This window comes from Ornithodoros turicata, chromosome 2 (genome assembly GCF_037126465.1).
Source record: "Ornithodoros turicata isolate Travis chromosome 2, ASM3712646v1, whole genome shotgun sequence".
Classification (NCBI taxonomy): domain Eukaryota; kingdom Metazoa; phylum Arthropoda; class Arachnida; order Ixodida; family Argasidae; genus Ornithodoros; species Ornithodoros turicata.
In genome coordinates, this window is record NC_088202.1 from 125,432,321 (window position 1) to 125,447,832 (window position 15,512).

The 15,512-nt window shown below is 45.6% G+C and overlaps 2 long non-coding RNA genes across 3 annotated transcripts in view; one reads left to right on the plus strand and one right to left on the minus strand.

Annotated features, from left to right (window-relative positions):
- The window catches only part of LOC135386064 (uncharacterized), a 302,227-nt gene that overhangs the window by 236,628 nt on the left and 50,087 nt on the right, over positions 1-15,512 (plus strand). The window contains exons 4-6 of one of the 2 annotated variants that reach the window (XR_010420580.1): positions 10,250-10,437; positions 12,281-12,369; positions 12,458-12,568. This is a non-coding gene — a long non-coding RNA (uncharacterized LOC135386064). Of the gene's footprint in view, positions 1-10,249; positions 10,438-12,280; positions 12,370-12,457; positions 12,569-15,512 lie in introns of those variants that run through there. The other variant, XR_010420579.1, reaches the window with a different exon arrangement.
- Positions 424-1,451, minus strand: LOC135384023 (uncharacterized). Its single transcript, XR_010420213.1, has 3 exons — positions 1,297-1,451; positions 679-945; positions 424-528 (listed from the first exon to the last, which is right to left on the minus strand). It is a non-coding gene; the product is annotated as an uncharacterized LOC135384023 (long non-coding RNA).

Here is a 15,512-nt window from a genome sequence, read left to right on the forward strand (position 1 = left end):
TCACGTATAGCACGCTTGGCATGGAATGATCAGTGTTTGTTTGTTCTTCGTTCAATTTACCTTCCTCATCATTAAAAAGAATGAAAAGTGACCCACGGCTATAATCTGTGGTGCCAAGAACGTGTTGCAAAGTGTCACTGGCTCGACACGTGCAGAACTTGAATGCCAATGGACCTGCAGTAATGAAGACAGAAAGGGGTCCTTACCCAGAACTGCTTCACGCCGTGTCTCATCCACTGCAGGTTTCAGAGCAGCACCTTAGTGGGCGTTGCATGGTATCCTATATCAAGTTCGCCCAATCATCTCCCCAGGAGAAAACACTGCCCAAATGAGGGCACGGACCAGCCTGCAAATTGAAGAGCGTGTTAAGAAATGGAACAATGAAGCTTGCAAAAGAGAAAAATTGGCGAATTGGGCAAGAGAGATAGCTATGCTTATGCAGTCGTACCTTGTCCTATCCCCTTTGCTGCTTCTCTCTATTCTGTGCAGAACACCAGCGTCCACGCAAACACCTAAGCCGATGTCCAGCTGCATAGAAAAGAGGTATTACACGTATTGTCCTGCAAACTGTTAATTTCAAATGATATATCTTCCAAGCACACTCTTACGGCTCATCTGCACTAACCAAACACAAATAAAATATCAAAATCTGAGTTCCACAGGTGAGACAAACATTACCATTGGAGCTGCTGTAACAGCAGCAGCGTTCTGGCTGGAGGCAGTCTGGATTAGATTTTCCATTTGATTCACCATGTTGGTCATGACTGAAAATAATTACCTGCTACATGCTTGTCACAACATATGTAAAAAAAATATATATATATCAGCTTACCACACCTCTCTTTGGCTTTGCGAAGCTTCTTTGTCAGGCGGGCATTTGCATGCTCAAGCTCCTCTATTTTCCGGTTGTGCTCTGCACAATGTGTACAGTGTGCACCCTGAGGCCTAGTGGAAGATCAAGTGGTTAGGCTTGTGGCAGCAGCAAATCAATGAACAAGCAATCAAACATGAGAAATTGATGTTCTGAGGCTGGTTCTACAACAGGACCAATAATGCAGAACCGATTAATGTCTTTTTACTATAGGTAACCGTAGGTAAGTCTAAATTGGTAGCGCTAAATGACACGCCATTCCACGTCTGCGGTTGATTTAGACAGCGTAACAAATACTGGGCAGAAACAGGGAGACTGCAATTGCCATACGTCCTTCGAGGCGTACGTGTAATTGGTTGCAGAAACGTCTGGCCTCTCGCGCTTTGGAAAAACAAAGCATATTTCTCTGTACACGCTGGACTTACCCGCAGCAACGAAGAAGGCTTCAGAGGGCTCTGCATTCTTGCTGCACCGTATGAGGAATGTCTTCCCCTTAGCGATGTCCACGTTTGCCGGGACGGCCGGGACATACGAAATACTTAAACCTAATTCGATATCTTGCAGGCTGTCGACGGGATAAACGTCCGGCATATTCACGCCTGGCCACTTCACCAAAATGTGCATGTTGCACGTAGTTACGCAAATAGAAAATTGTGTGAACGAAACTCAATTCAAAACCACGTGCGGCGACAAAGCAAACAATACCCAACACTTCGCTTGCGGCTTGGATTGGCTTCGATAGCCCTAGCAGTTTGCCTCGACTAAAGGAGAGGAACGGCGCAACCTGAACCATGTAACTACAAATATGCAAACAACGCCGAATAAAATTGCACATTCCAGTTCTGTTGTTTAATCATATTATTAATAATACACATGCCTAAACAGCGGATAATAACACAGTGAACAGATTCAAACAAAGAAGACACTTCGATATTTCGGGCCACTTGCGGTGCCGGATTGGGCAGCGGGCAGCTAATGAAATGTTTTGTCGATGTTTGATTTGTGCAAAATTTGTTGAACGCTGCGTAGCCGTGCAGCGCAATAACGTTCGTCATGATGATACACTCTAAAGGCGTGTTCCCAAGCGCGCGATTTGCGAGAGCGACAATTTTTCCATGTCTCAGCTTTCGTTCAACGATTTATATGCGAGAGGAACTTGAAGCGATGTTGACAACCAAACCGTACGGTTGTGAGAAACCTGTTGTTGCTTCTGCCTGCGCGGAACAGAAAAAAAAAGTCGCTGTCGCGACGCCCCGCAAATCGCGTGCTTGGGAACGCGCCTATAGAGTGTATCATCATGACGAACATTTCGACGATATGTATCTATCTTCATGTTGGAACGGCATCAGTAGTGAGACATAGCTTATGTTCGGTCAGGTTTTGGTGCACAATTCATGCCGGGGTATCTTCATGTTGGAACGGCATCAGTAGTGAGACATAGCTTATGTTCGGTCAGGTTTTGGTGCACAATTCATGCCGGGGTATCTTCATGTTGGAACGGCATCAGTAGTGAGACATAGCTTATGTTCGGTCAGGTTTTGGTGCACAATTCATGCCGGGGTATCTTCATGTTGGAACGGCATCAGTAGTGAGACATAGCTTATGTTCGGTCAGGTTTTGGTGCACAATTCATGCCGGGGTATCTTCGTGTTGGAACGGCATCAGTAGTGAGACATAGCTTATGTTCGGTCAGGTTTTGGTGCACAATTCATGCCAAAGTCAAACCAAAAAACAGCCAAAGGTAGTATAGATTTTGTTTGGGCAACCGGCCAAAGAAAGTCGAACCAAAAAACAGCCAAAGGTGGTCTACAGATTTTGTTTGGGCAACCGGCAAAAGAAAGTCAAACAAAAGAAAAGCCAAAGGTGGTCTATAGATTTTGTTTGGGCGTTGGTCCAAAGAAGTCAAAGTCAAAAGAAATACCAAACAACCCAAAGGATGTCCAAACAATGTCAATTGACAGGCAAAGTCCATTTTCATAAGGGAGCGGCACACCACATTTGACGTCCCTCGCGGAAGAAGACGTGTCTGAGCAACTTGTACCCTTCGACCAAGTTTCCACCGTCCTCGACCGGGTTTGAACCCGCGACCTTGGGATCAGCAGGCGGACACGCTACCGACTGAGCCATCGAGGGCGGCACTGTATACGTTAGCAGACAACATCACGAAAAAGAGGTCGGCAGCCCGCGTTACATACTTGGTTCCATTCATCCCTCATGTAACACCTTCCGTTTTGCAAATGTTTGTTAGTGTGAAAATAACCGGAGATGGGACTGCGAACAGAAGTGGAAGAAGAGGAGTGAAAGAAAGAGAGAAAGAAACAACGGGTTGTAAGGCATGGAAGTAGTATGATATGTCATCAAGATAATACTATAATCTATAAAAGAAAACGAGAAGCGGTGAAAGAAATGAAACAAACGTAACTTGAACGAAATAGCGACTGACGAGACCTCTATATATTTGCTGGTAGTGGGGACAATCAGGAATGGAAGAACAACAAGAACACTGAAACCCACTTCGCCATTATGCCAGGAAGACTGCATTGCACTGACACAACGCAGCCGATAACACGCAATAAGATGAAACCTCCTGAAGGTGCCTACTCTACGTGGTGTTATGAGGGGAAAATGTGAGAGGCGTTGGACTGCGCATGAAACGCTACCGGCCGGGAGAGATGTGATGGGAGTTAAAGTGAGTTCCCCATAGTGGAACGAATTTCGAACTGAATAGCGACGGTGTGTGCTGCGAACTGGGTGGTTGGCAAGAGTAGCCGGGGAAGTCCGCCGTGGGGCATCTGTGTACACATTGGCTAGATGGGAGAAGGCCGCCAACGAAAGTCCCTCGACCTTCCCAAGTGACAACGGATGCGTTATTGATGACGAGCTCGGTTAGTTCAGCACCCGGCTTTTCCAGCGCTGCCGAGGATTAATGACGGCGCCGTTAGCTCTCCTCGCAGACATTGGTCAATACTCTAGGACCAATAGAGTAACGGGTGCAGATTGCTATTGGCACTGTGCTTGCATTTTTGTCATTCCCAGGTGTATTACCAGCAAGGCCCGTGAACAGTTTTGTCTTTCTTTTCTGGTCCTAATGGGCTCTTGTGTGTTAGTCAAACCTGGACCATCGCGATACGTAGAGCCCTCATGTCGCGCGTTTGCTCATATCATGGCAAGGCCGGTTTTACACTACCACGTTTCTCGTCTGTTTGCTTCAAAACAAGAACTCAAGGGCAATCGAGCTCCGTAGGTTGCAATGGGCCCGATTTGGCTCCGTTATAAAAAACAGACAATGAAGACCTTAGTGTGAAACCGGCCTAAGACTGATGAGTCGACAATCATTTTGTCTGGCTTGAAGACGTTGTTCACCACGTTCACAACATAAAGTTATAAGTATTATTTGGTTGATGATGACGTCACCATCACAAACTTCGGTTCATTATAGGGGACTTAGTTGTGAAGGCTTCCTTTCTGAAGAGAGATACAAAAACTAACGCCCATCGTTAGCGCATTAACTAACTTGTGATCGCTTAAACACGTTCCCTTGCGTCACTATGCGAAATAATGACGTGTGTCCCTGAAACGTTCCTGACTAGATTAAAATCTAAAGTGAAGTCGTCGAAGCACTGCACGCTGTCACTGCCCCTCAACTTGTGAGATAGAACATGCAGTGATATGGACTTCAACAGAAGGTCACAGCAGGCGAACAAAAGCAGTGAAGACAATACAAAAAACATCCGCGCGTGGTATTTCTTTTATTGCTCTCGAGTTTTAGTTTGTTTAAACAAGCCTATAGCCTTACAGGTGCTGTAGATTAGGACGTATACTTGACCACGCTATCACACTATCACAACAGCTATGACTACTATCACAACACCAAGACTTGTACGTACCAAGTTTGTTTACCAATTTTATTTGTTATTCTTCTTCATTTATTTCAGCGCGCAACAGGGCACAACTTATCGACGTCCAACTATGGACGCTTGGACGAAACTTGCATGCGCTCTAAAACGTTACGTAGATAAAACAACGAACAGAATGAGCCTGACATCAACAGCGAACCCCGCATATTGGTGCTGCGTAATTGAAAACTAGAAGCCCGCCCATCTTCGCCGGCGAAACGTTTGAACGTCAGTCAGAGGAAAATAAAATCCGTATAGTTAATTATCTCGAAGTTTCCAAACTTCTGTTTCGAAGGCTTCTCGAGGAAGTGACATAAAACCCGCTAGAAAAAGCAACTTCACTATCTGCCTAGTCAGCTGGGAAGACGGATGGCTGTGCAGCGTGGCACTCAGCGCCACTGTTCTTCCGCTGCAAAATACATCGCCCCCAAATGACCCATCGAACAAAAGCTAAAACCAAAACCGAAGAAGCTCATCTGCTCAGGGAATGTGTCACGAGAGTGGCGAATAGCGACCGAGACTTTGCCGAAGCCCACATCATCTTTCAGTGTCATCGGTGAGGCTGCTCTCTAGTCAGCTGGGGCGCTGTACATCAATGTCATTGCATGGACACGGCGTAAGCAAAACTAAGCCACGAAAAAAAAAAAAAAAAAGAGGAAAAAAATTAATAAGCTTCGTGACTTCCCATCGCAGGCCGGCTCTCTTTCCTGTCGCCTTCTTTCTTCATTCCCCTCCTTTTCGGCACGTTTCCGTGTCGCATAATGTTGGGTACAGTATATCTTGCAGCGTGGTAAAAAGTAGGAAAGTAAACAGGGCTTCTTCACACATTCGCCCTGATAATAAATCGGCGCCAGGTTCATTTGGCATTGAAACTGTCTTTCTCGCACTGGCGCATGTAATATTAATAATTCCGGGCTTTACGTCGCGAGACAACTGCAATCATGAGCGACGCCACACTGGTCAGGTCGGTGGATGCATTTTTGGTCACCTGAGGGTTCTTTAACGTGCGCAGAAATCTCGACACCCCACACACACATTTAACGTCCTTCGCGGAAGACGGCGAATCTGAGCAACTTGTACCCTTCCACCAAATTTCCACCGTCCTCGGCCGGGTTTGAACCCGCGATCTCGGGATCAGCAGGCGGGTATTTATTTTGACAGGAAGGGTCAGCCAGAAAGGATGGCTTGCTATTCTTTGTTAGATAATTCCTTAGCGGGTAGTCAAGTTCCTGGGGTAGTTAGAGTAAGCAGAGATTGGAACCGGAACTGACCCCGAACCGAAAACCGGAAAAAACCGTTATTTTCCATCGAACCCGAACAATTTTTTTGCTTGTCCTGAATCGAACCGGAACTGAACCGAAAAAAATTGATAGGGTTACCGGTTCGGGAATCGGTTCAGAGGTGAAATACCAAATTGTACTATCAACCGACCTCTTTTTCGATTATTTATTTTTTGTACGATGCCAGATGAGAGTAAAAGTTTGAGACTGAATCGCCATTTTTTTGCCGGAACAAATGAGGGTCCTGACCGGGTTCTGCCAAAAGGCTTCGCTCTTTGTTTTCAGCAGGCGACCACGGGAGTGCAATGCAATAAAATATCAGAGCCCTGCTACTCTCTTCGGATGCCCTGACCATCTTGTGCAACGAAGAGGCAGGGAGTGAAACCGAAACTATGCGAAACCTCGGGCGTTTCCCTAAGAACTCTTCATCTTGTGAAGCAAGTGGTCGTGGCGAGGCAGCAGTAGGCGCTTCGTGAAACGGTTGTCTCACACCTTTCTCTTACAACCGTGCGCGGTGAGGGTAAGCTCGCTTTCATGTAACAAAATTACTGCCGATGAAGCGGTTAAACCAGGACCGAAAAGAGTAACGGTTCCAATCCCTGTAAGTGTCCCGACCGCTGACCGCTTTTCTTTTTTCTTTTTCGTTTCTCCCGGAGCCGAACATGAACCGAACCGATATACCTGAACCGCTTCAAGCTCATAATTTCGGTTCAGCGGAGATAAACCCGAACCGAACCAATATGCCTGAACCCGACCCCGAACCGGACCGAAAAAAATACCGGTTCCGATCCCTGAGAGTAAGGCGATGTGTGGTCAGAGGTCAGGTGTCTTCCGCCGTCCCACCCGCGGCCTCTCTGAAGACGCGTAGGGTAAGGTGGGGCAAGATGAGACACGGGGCAAGATGCGACATTTTTCCCTCCGCAACGCCTGTCTCGGAGACGTGTTGCCCCATGCGCTTGAAACTTTACTCATAGGTGTCTCTACATGTCCGCTTGATTGCACGTGGAAATTGTCCGGATTGGTATTCGCGTTGAAGAGAGAAAAAAAAATTACTTCTGCCTGGAATGTAAAGACCCGCAAAAAAAAAAAAGGCGCGATTTTCTGTAGTCCTTTTTCTTGTCAGCTGTGCAGCAGCGTGTCGCAGGTTTATTCTGTCAATATAAGTCCACATCCTATATTTCTTTATTCATTCATCTAGATATATGCAAAATACGGACACTCTTGGTTATCCGGGTTTTAACTGAAAAATTAATGCATCCGATGGTACCCACGGGGCAAGACGCGACAACCTAATGTAATTTAAATGTAATGAAATTCAAATTTAATGTAATTTAGAAACTGATCACTCCACTATTAGGTGGCCTTTTGCTTGTTCCTCAGAGATTCCTGTTTTTGCATATTGCCTAGGATTTTCCAGCAAATTTTTCTGTGTCCTAGGATAGTTCCAGCAAAGCAGAAGCGCACTCAAAAGCGAGCGACCAGCGACACATCACACTGGCGGTGCCTTGTTTGCAAAGGACGGTGGAGAAAAATAGCACCGGGTTCTGTGTGGTTTTATCGCGCATCATGTAGGCGGTGGGATCAGGGGGGCTGTGTAGGTGCTTAAATTGCAAAAACTAATTTGTATAGTTCATTACCACGGCGTGTCTCATCTTGCCCCACGCGCTGTCGCGCAGACAAACTGCATTTTTGAATTTCTTGAACATGAGAGAACTGATGTTCTGAGGCTGGAACATTAGGCTTTCATTGAATTTCTTGTTCTGTGTTTATTTTAGAACCGGTTACGTCCATTCAGATTTACAGATCAGAAGCTCTAGACCTCTGAGAATATGCCTATGGGTAGTTTTTTTTATTTTTTAAACACGAAAAATAAAAATTCCATATTCGATTCCAATTTTCTTTTTCATCTTTCCCCACCTTACCCTACTCCACACTCATAACGACTGCAATTTGAAGAGTAGATTTACTTCAATTTTACTACGTGAAAGCACTTCGTATCTGCGAAAAAGAATCAATAGGCGAAGAGCTCTATAGACATTTGGCATGGGACTGGACCTAAGTATATTCCTTGACCTCGAATGTGTCACAGGGAAAAAAGAAAACAAACCGAAAGGAACTAAAACGTCTTACAATTGCATTTATGATGCATATTTATGAACTCCGTCGAGGCTAAGAACTCTACATTTTCCTTTTAGCGCCTAATCCAACGTAAGCTATTTCCGGTGTCGGCGGATTGGTTGGTATAGCGTGTAGCACACTCATCCCAACGATAGGAGTTCAGTAATTTTGAATAATGTGATGATGAATAGGGATGAGTATCTTTAAGTGTATGGGGATTTGCAATAGGCCCGTTTCCTGACGAAAGCGTCCTATATGCTGCGAGGTTCCTTAATGTTTAGGTGAAAGATGCTCTGGGATGTAGGACATCATGCGGTGTACCATGTGTACAGCATTTGAGGCATACATCTCCCGCGCCTCATTGCTTGCACGACTGTCTCCTAGGACAGTCACATTAGGATGTGTTGGATAGTTTCGGCTCGCTCACAGTGTCTGGAATTTGGGTTGTCCAGCGATCAGTACGTTGTTATGCAGTGTGCAGTCTCACATAATTGCAATTTACTGAATGTTGGTCTCGTTCGCAGTGCATAGAGAACGGTTTGCACGTGGCACGGTGGTGGCCTGTTATTGCCGAGAGGTTTCTCTGCCGAATTAGTGGCATGACGCTGGGGTGCGCGTGTTCCCGGGTTCGAACCTGGGTCACATCCCTCTCTCGCGGTGGGGAAGGTGATTGTCGCAGTCACTATAGGTCACGGGAGCTTTTTTCGCTTGTTTTTGTTACATGTGAGACAACAATGCCGAAGTCCTAACACATCCAACATATACACGCCGTGTAAAAGTGACGCAACGTGCAGATTTTTACAAATATTACACACCATGTGTCCTCTACAGGTATAGTCACATTGTTAATCACTTGATGTAGTCTCAGAGATTTCAAATCATCGCTCACGAAATTTTCGTTGCCACCACGATACCTGTTTGGTATGTGCTTTACAAGAAGTCCTTTCATAGGAAGTTCAACCCGATGATTTTGCACATATTCCTTAATCCCAGGGGGTTGTGAACGTACTCGCTGATTAAGAAACATTTGTCTGTCGCATTCTCCCAGGGTTCCATCTTGGGCTGCAAGTGAGGTGCGCTGATGGTAGTTGGTCCGTTTCTCCGTTTCCGCTGAGGCCGAGCTGGGAGGGGATATCCATTAAAGGAAATATCTCCACCGGTTGATTTATGTAGGGCACATGATTTTGTGATACATCGCTCTGAAATTTTATTGCACTTGGGGTTCATCATCCTTTGGAGTGAGCTGCGCCTGTTCGCGATGTCTTGAGCAGTCTTGACCAGCGCCGCATCAGCAGCATGCAGCATTGCCAGGAGCTCAGCAGTTGTAGAGCATATCATAAATAGCGATGATTTTCCCTGCCAGGTCACGTTTAGTGATGGTATTCATTAGAGGCAAGTTGCGCCAGCGTCATCGGGCAGAGCCCTTTGCACAAACCAGCGTGTGTGGAAAGTGTCACGGATCAGGTCTCCTGCAGCTGCTTTGATTCCCGCTGGTCTCGCCCTTCTTTCTTTGCCCTGGGATGTGCAGCGTAACATTGAAGACTATTTCACGCCATGGGCAGAGGCGCAGGTTGAGGAATACGATCATCGTATGCGACTGTCGTATATTACCTATACACGTTATCCTGGGGTGCCTTGGGACTATTTTGTAGAGCTGTGATGAATTGTTAGACTTGATCACCCGTACTTGCTCCACATACCCGAACAAGAAAATTCCTGTCGTCGCCTCTCCGCGCCAGCTATAATGTCAAACTGGAATTACCTCTCTGCCCACATAGAATCAGAACAAAATATATCGTCATTTATTTCCAAGTGCTATGAGCATTTTCAGAACGAATGCATTTATTTGTGTTGAGTGAACGAATTTTGTGTATTTATGTGTACCTTGTTTTGGAATTTGTCTTCTTATGGGTACAAAACCTCCCCTCTTTATGTAAAACCCTTCAAAAAGGTTTTTAAAGTAAATAACTGAAATGAAATGAAATGAAATTGCCCTTTTCCCGGACAGTGCTACGTTGTGTATGAGCTGGGGCATTCTGAATTCCGAGTGAATGCTGACGGTCTTTTGTTTTGATTCTGTGTAGGTTTGGGCAACACTGGAGAAGCTGGCAAGACCAGCGCTCTTCTTACACCAGCCCCATTCGGCAGACGCTCGACATTCTGCAATTCTGTTGGCGAAAGGTCAACACACAGCGTTGCGTGTAAAATCCGAAGTAAAATGTGGACTCTGCGCAGAGAACGAAGACGATCCACCACACACTCATTCTTGTGGGTAGGTCTAATCTAGCGTTTCCTTTCCTTTCGAGATGGTTTCGTTCACTTGCTTCGTCCACCGCAATGCACTGTCAGTGGTAATACGTACCAAACCACTTACAATCTAAAACACAACGAAGTAAAAATGACCAGTGGGCAGTGCTCGAAGATTGAACTTTTCGAGTTTGTGCTGCATTACTATCCCGATATCAGCCGTCATTGTTTTTTACGCATTTTGGAACGCAGCTTGTGGAAGCAAAATTAGTATTATTCTGGACGGTGCATTCCGAACTATGCATTTTTCGCGATATCTTGTTACTTTGAAGAATAGTATATGAAGCCGTATAAAATACCTGCTCTTCGAGTCAATTAGCAATATATGTTTTCTACTTGTGCATTGCATAGCTGTTCAATAAAACAATCTTTCGTGAGACGCACATCTACTCCTGAATGAAGCGCATCCTATATTCTTTGTTGATCACCTTATTGCCACGGTTAATATCATATAGGGATAAGGTAAAGAATTAAAGACTCGTAATCTTGTTGTTTTGTGCCGTGCACTTGCACTTGCATATGAGAAAAGTCTTTCGTACTGTTCATAAAACTCTAGTTGTTTTGATTGCTTGTGTACATAGCGTGCACAAGGAGCTGCTCCGCTATTAAGGCGCTGTAAACGCTGCAAAATTGGTTCCTCCTGAGTCCGCCATGCACGCTCGATCAATCCATAAGGTTGAGCGGATAAATAAATAGACTCCGTAAGAGGACTCCACTTGGAGTCCGGGGCATAGCCATCACCTTCTTCCTTCCACGCCCACCCTGTGCATGCTTCAATGTGATTAATATCCGTACAACGGCACTTAGGTAATGAGTCTAATTATGGCATGCGAGTTTATTGAGCGCTCCACAACGTACGTCACCCCCCCCCCCCCCCCCAACCTCCGGAAGGATGAAGGTACCACTTCTTTGATTGATTTAAATTACCTTCCCTGTTTGCAGAGCGCACACAGCCTTGATTCCGAAGGAAACGATTACCAACCAAACATCGGCGGATCTCGTTCTGACGCTCGTCCCTTAAGCTTTCCAACTAAGTACCTCTCTAATAGTAACAATGTTAATTCGCACTAAATAATATTCCGTCTCTTGACGATAATCAGCTGCAAAGATGTCTGCTATTGTGGACACTGTTAAATTTTTTTAGGCTTTCTTTTGAGAAAGAAAGGAGTGAGTTTTCACCATGCAATGAGCCACGCCCGGTCTTATCGGCACTATTTCTGCTAAATCTTTATTAGCCTGAGTGCTCTATTAGTGAGATACAATCTTGCAAACCGGCCCTCAGTATGCATGTATTATCATCGCGCTTCACGAGCAGTGCATCCCTTTGTGCCCGCAACCTTCGAAGTAGCGTATTTGTCTTTCTCTTTGCATTCTGTAGCCTCTGCATGCAATAACCTATTATCCCAGAAGAAACAATTAACACTTCGCGTTCGACTGCCTTTTTGCTGCGCAACACGCAGCCTATAGAGCGTTACTTACGGGATAACTTGACTTACACACACTGTACGTAGCGACAGTGGAACACATTTCATCTTGAAAGGAACCAAAACGCGCATAATGCGGCGAATGCTCTGACTGATCTGCTCAAAGGATTTGTCCAGTCATCGCTCATGGCTCACGAACCATGCACGCAACGAATGCATCCCGTTCCTTCTGTGTTGGTCTCAGGGTAACATAAGCCTGCGTTCGGCCAGAAAAAATAAAATAAAAATTGCACTTTAATGCCCTTTTAAGCAACCCGTAAAAATGTGGTGGAGATATATAATGCGCGTCATTCTGGTTATACCGAGCGATCTTCCTGCCATTAGATGGTCGTATACGCTGCTCCACGTGGGTTCGTACCTCCTGGGCTGACTTCACGCGGATTTGTGCCTGCCATTGTATCAAACCAATAGAGGTACGGTGATACAGGTGTCTGGTATGATATATTGCATGTGCATGCTGTGCCATTCACGCAAATCCTTCTGTGACATCACTTATTACAGGTCCCTTGCGTCTGGCTCACCAACCATTCACCATGCACTTCCTGATGCTTCAAGACTCTTAGTTACTGGTGATTTCGTTCTCTGATTTAATGAAAAATGCTGCCGCCTATACCTTTGCGAAATGCGAACGCTAACTTGGTTGTTGCTAAACCTACTGTTTTAATCAAAACGAGTCATACATATATGGAGATCCAGTGAAACTTCTCGACATGAGGAAGATGCCGCCTGCCACGAGTTTGTGTGAATGTGCAAGTGACTGGCAACAATGGAAGGGAGAATGTGTCCAAGCAGCACAACACCTTGGCCCAATATTGGCAATACTGGCCAAATCTTGGTCAAATACAGGGCCGATATTAGCAATACTGTCTCAATATTGTCTCAATCTTGGTCCAATATCGGCTCAATTTTGGTCCAAGGGCCGATATTGCCAGTATTGGGCCAAGATGTTGTGCTGCTTGGTTGTTGAGGGTGAGTGCGTGTTCCCGTGTTTCCTTGACGTGGCTTGGTACGTTGAAGTGAGGGTTGCTAGCATGGTGTAATTTGTAGCCTCTCTGACCGGCAATCATACGGCGTGGGTTCGAATCCTACCGCTAGTGCCTTTTCTTCGACTGCCGTCCTTCCATGGAAACTTCTCCAGTACGGACATCCACGGGACCAGGGATCTGGTCCGCTGAACGGATGTGGCCGTGCAACAGAGGTATGAAGTAAAGAGCATCGGACCTTGCCGGGGGAAATCCAGCTGTTCGCAGCACAGGGGAGTGTTCGTCTATGCAGGAGAGGTGTCCGTAATGGGACGTTTCGCTGTACAGCAGGGGTCACAAACACGCGCGGCCCGCAGTCAGAATGTGGCCCCAGGACATTTGAGCACCGAGCAGAATGAATATCTGCCCCCTCAAAAAAGCCAATGAAGAATTAGGAGTGAAATAATGTTCCGGGTATTTTTTTATTTGTTTATCTTTTGTTTTGACCGAGTGTCAGCGCGTCGTGTCCTCTTGTACCTCAACAACAATGCAGACAGATCGCTGAATATCGCTGCACTACACATCTAAACTCAACAACGACTTGTACGCTCACCACAATCTGTTGTTCGAGCGCAGCTACGAATGACCAATTTTTTACGTAGTCATATTGTAACATAGCTGAAACCACGCAGCGTCGAGTCAGCATGCTTTTCGTAAATAAGAGGTAATTTCAGTGCTCCTGAATAGTTGTAATCGCCTGTGAAGAACCATGTATTTTTCTCGAACTCTTTTTCGTTTTTACAGTACCTTATTTTGGAAAGCAGCTTACTTAATTTTCTCTCGGGTTGTCAAGTGGGAGTTTTTCAGCAAAGAAGTGCGTACACGTCGTACGGCTTGATTTGATTTGATTTTAAGAAATAATAAAATTGAGACTTTCTCTTCACTGTGAGGCCCGTAACTCCACATCACATGCACGTCTTGTTTTTAATAGTATATATCTTCATTTTATTGTATACTAGGGTGTCTGATAGAAATTCCGTTTTCTCTCTCTCTCTCTCTCTCTTTGCGGCTCCTCATGATGCAGTCTAAGGTCAGTCTGGCCAGCAATTCGATTTGAGTATGAGGACCCTGCTGTACAGATGCAATGCACAGGTTGTACGTGTCGCCTGCTTTTAAGCTTTTGGATAATTGCGCTAGCTGTCAAAATTAGTGTTTCGAAAAATGAAAATTTTACAAAAGCAAAGTGCTGACATTGTTGTGCTACTAGCGTGTCAAACCTAAGAGTGTCAGATACGCTTGCTTTTCTCTTCAGCCCATCTCAGAAGGTCCGCACTAATCCCTGTCAGCGGCGTTTGGCGGCGCTGCGCGTAAGCATGAAGTTGGCGTTGCTAACGTGCATACGCGTCACCTTTTTTTTTTTCCTTCCAGGAACACATCTTACGCATCCGCAATAAATTTTGGAAACTTCCGTGACAATCGTGCACTTTTGCACACGAGTGGAGCGATATTGGGAGCTCTCCTGAATGAGACTGCTGTAATAATGTGGAGCAGGCTCCGATTAATTAAACGATATAGACCAACTAGAGCCGATCGATCACGGAAGAACGCCCACTCTCAGGATGCACACCATCCCGCTCGTCATACACGGCACGTGACCGGCACATTTCCCCGTGCCATTTTCAAGGCACAGCCTGTGACGTGATGTCAGGACGGTCTTGGGCGGCACGCGGACATACCTCGGCTCCTGTGAGAAGACGTGTTTCCAAATATAGTATTATAGGGACGTGTTCAGCGTAAATGGCCTTTTCGGCAGGGTCCCACCAGTATTACTATACTGTCGCGGCGGCATGCTATCATTTATCTTTGATGTATGGTGTCCGAGAATGTATCTCAGCCCGTGTGACGGATTATTGTCTCGGCAATGTGGGCTATCGCAGTAATGAGAGAGCTTGGGTCAAAGACTCCAAAATTTCGTGTAGCCGTGCATGCAGGCTTTCTAAGGAAATATAAGTGGCCTTTCATGTAGTGCTGTTGCCTTTCGTTAAATTCGGTTATATTCACTGCATTGCCACAAATGTATTTAAGGTACACGTTTTAGAGTCTCATATGTGGTAATGAATTCCCACCACGATTCATAGGCGCGTGTTACAAGGAGTATAAAGTGTCAAATCTTGGACAGCCCTCTCCCGTTATGGTACACGGATATCATGATACCACCGTATCAGCGTTACAGATATGGACAAAGTTCCTAGTGCCTGTATTAAAGTTACATGACATCATAGCAACATAGAACTTTATGCCGTGCATTCCAGAGCCGTGCATGATGCCCATTCTTGCGAGGAAATTCCAACTATATCAAGAATCATGCGTTAATTCTAGTGTTGATAATGTCATATGACATGCGAACTAATTCAAGCATGCTCATTGCATAAGCTGTCATTGTGAACGGCGAGTACATTACGCTGTTTTGTCTGGTCGAGCGCTTCCATTTATGCACCTTTGCCGGCGGACACACGTAGGACCAGTAGAACGCCCACGTTTCGTCTATACGGTGGCAATCTGAAAATTAAAAGAGCCGGTACTGTGTACCTCTG